This window comes from Schistocerca gregaria, chromosome 3 (assembly GCF_023897955.1).
Source record: "Schistocerca gregaria isolate iqSchGreg1 chromosome 3, iqSchGreg1.2, whole genome shotgun sequence".
Classification (NCBI taxonomy): domain Eukaryota; kingdom Metazoa; phylum Arthropoda; class Insecta; order Orthoptera; family Acrididae; genus Schistocerca; species Schistocerca gregaria.
This window is the reverse complement of record NC_064922.1, coordinates 25,946,193-25,949,825: the sequence shown is the minus strand read 5'-3', so window position 1 is coordinate 25,949,825 and position 3,633 is coordinate 25,946,193.

Below are 3,633 nucleotides of genomic sequence, written 5' to 3'. Positions count from 1 at the left end.
AATTGCATCGGGATTGATTACAACATGCACCCTGGAGACTTTTCTCCATGGGAGAAATGTCTCAAACTGTCTTCGCTTTGATTGTTCCCTAGAGGACGGCAGTAGTTTCCGAAGCACATGTGGTGGCGTTCTGTTATCTGTGGACCTTTAGAATGTTGATGAAACACGGAAATTGCATCGGAACTGAATACAACAGTCCCCCATGCGGACTTTTCTCCATGGGAGTAATGTCTCAAAATTTCTACAGTTTGATCGTTCCTTGGAAGATCAGTAGTAGTTTTCGAAGCACAATTGGAGGCATTCTGTAATCTGAGGACCTTCCGAGTGTTGATGAAGCACAGAAGTTCCATCAGGATTGAATAAAACAGGCACCATGCGGACTTATCGCCAAGGGAGTAATGTCTCAAAATGTCTATGCATTGACCGTTCCTGGAAGACCATTAGTAGCTTCCGAAGCACATCTGGATTCTTTCTGTAATCTGTGGACCAACAGAGTGTTGATGAAAGACAAAACATCCATCGGGATTGAATTCAACAAGCGCATGGGGTCTTTTCTCCATGGGAGTAAGGTCTCAAACTGTCTTCACTCTGATCGTTCCCTGGAAGAACTGTAGTAGTTTCCGAAGCACATGTCGAGGCGTTTGACATCTGTGGACCTTCAGAGTGTTGATTAAACATAGAAATTGCATCGGGATTGAACACAACAGGCCCCATGCGGACTTTTCTCCATGTGGGTAATGTCTCAAACTGTCTACATTGTAATCGTTTCCTGGAAGACCAGTAGCAGTTTCCGAAGCACAGCTGGTTGCATTCTGTAATCTGTGGACATTCAGAGTGTTGATGAAAGACAGAAAATGCATCGGGATTGAATACAACAGGCACCATGCGGACTTATCTCCTTGGGAGTAATGTCTCCAACTGTCTACGCTTTGACCGATTCCTGGAAGTCCAGTAGTAGTTTCCGAAGCACATCTGGAGGCATTCAGTAATCTGTGGACCTTCAGAGTGTTGATGAAACACAGAATCGGGATTGAATGCAACAGCCTCCAAGCGGACCTTTCTCCATAGGCGTAATGTCTTAAAATGTCTTCGCTTAGATCTTTTCCTGGAAGACCACTAGTACTTTCCGAAGCAGATGTTAATTCGTTCTCTTATCTGTGGAAATTCATAATGTTGATGAAACATAGAAATTGCATCGGGATTGAAAACAACAGGCACCATGCCGAGTTGTCTCCTTGGGAGTAATGTCTCAAACTGATTACGCTTTGATCGTTCCCTGGAAGGCCAGTAGTAGTTTCCGAAGCAGATTTGGAGGCGTTGTGTAATCTGTAGTCCTTCAGATTGTTGATGAAACATAGAAATTGCATCGGGATAGAATACTACAGGCACCATGCGGATTTTTCACCATAGGAGTAATGTCTCAAACTGTCAACGATTTAATCGTTCCCTGGAAGACCAGTAGTAGTTTCCGAAGGACATCTGGAGGCATTCAGTAACCTGTGGACCTTCAGAGTGTTGATGAAACACAGATATTGCATCGGAATTGAATACAACAGACACCATGCGGTGTTTTCTCCATAGGAGTAATGTCTGAAACGGTATACGCTTTGATCGTTCCCTGGAAGACCAGTAGTAATTTCCATAGCATATCTGGAGACGTTGTGTAATCTGTGGTCCTTCAAAGAGTTGATGAAACACAGAAATTGAATCGGGACTGATTACAACAGGCACCATGCGGACTTTTCTTCATGGGAGTAATGTCTCCAACTGTTTATGCTTTGATCCTTTCCTGGAAGACCAGTAGTAGTTTCCGAAGCACATCTGGAGGCATTCAGTAATCTGTGGACCTTCAGAGTGTTGATAGAACACAGAAATTGAATCGGGATTGAATACAACAAACACCAGGCGGACTATTCTCTATGAGAGTAATGTCTCAAACTTTCTACGCTTGATCGTTCCCTGGAAGACCAGTAGTATGCTTCGAGGACATCTGGAGGCATTCAGTAATCTGTGGACCCACCAAGTGTTGGCGAAACACAGATATTGCATCGGGATGGAATACAACAGGCACCATGCGGACTTTTCTTCATGGGAGTAATGTCTCCAACTGTTTATGCTTTGATCCTTTCCTGGAAGACCAGTAGTAGTTTCCGAAGCACATCTGGAGGCATTCAGTATTCTGCGGACCTTCAGAGTGTTGATAAAACACAGAAATTGAATCGGGATTAAATATAACTCTCACCATGCGGACCTTTCTCCATGGGAGAAATGTCTCAAAATGTCTTCGCTTTGATCTATTCCTGGAAGACCAGTAGTAGTTTCCGGAGCAGATATGGAGGCGTTCTGTAATCTGTGGACCTTCAGAGTGTTGATGAAACATAGAAATTACGTCGGGAAGGCATACAACAGGCACCATGTGGACTTTTCTAAATGGGATTAACGTCTCAAACTGACTATGATTTGATCGATTCCTGGAAGACCAGTAGTAGTTTCCGAAGCACATCTGGAGGCTTTCAGTAATCTGAGGTCCTTCAGAGTGTTGATGAAACACAGAAATTGCATCGGGATTGTATACAACGGGCACCATGCGGTCTATTCTTTATGGGAGTAATGACTCAAAATGTCTACGCTTTGATCGTTCCCTAGAAAACCAGTAGTAGTTTTCGAAGCTCATCTGGAGGCATTCGGTAAACTGTGGACCTTCAGAGTGTTGATGAAACACAGAAATTGCATCGGGATTGATTACAACATACACCATTGGGAATTTTCTCTATGGGAGTAAAGTCTCAATTTCTCTACGCTTTGGTCGTTCCCTGGTAGACCAGTAGTAGTTTCCGAAGCACATCTCGAGGCATTCTGTAAACTGTGGACCTTCAGAGTGTTGATGAAACACATAAATTGCATCGGGATAGAATACAACATACACCATGCCGACTTTTCTCCATGGGAGTAAAGTCTCAAACTGACTACGCTTTGATCTTTTCCTGGAAGACCAGTAGTAGTTTCCAAAGCACATCTGGAGGCTTTCAGTAATCTGTGAACCATCAGAGTGTTGATAGAACAGAGAAATTGAATCGGGATTAAATACAACTGGCACCATGCGGACCTTTCTCCATGGGAGTAATGTCTCACACTGTCTTCGCTTTGATCGTTCCCTGGAAGACCAGTAGTAGTTTCCGAAGCAGATCTGGAGGCGCTGTGTAATCTGTAGTCCTTCAGATTGTTGATGAAACATAGAAATTGCATCGGGATAGAATACTACAGGCACCATGCGGACTTTTCACCATGGGAGTAATGTCTCAAACTGTCAACGATTTAATCGTTCCCTGGAAGACCAGTAGTAGTTTCCGAAGGACATCTGGAGGCATTCAGTAACCTGTGGACCTTCAGAGTGTTGATAAAACACAGAAATTGAATCGGGATTGATTACAACAGGCACCATGCGGACCTTTCTCCGCGGTATAAATGTCTCAAACTGTCTAGGCTTTGGTCGATTCCTGGAAGACCAGTATTAGTTTCCGAAGCACATCTGGAGACATTCTTTAACCTGTGGACCTTCAGAGTGTTGATGAAACACAGAAATTGCATCGGGATTAAATTCAACAGTTACCATGCAGACTTTTCTCCATGGGA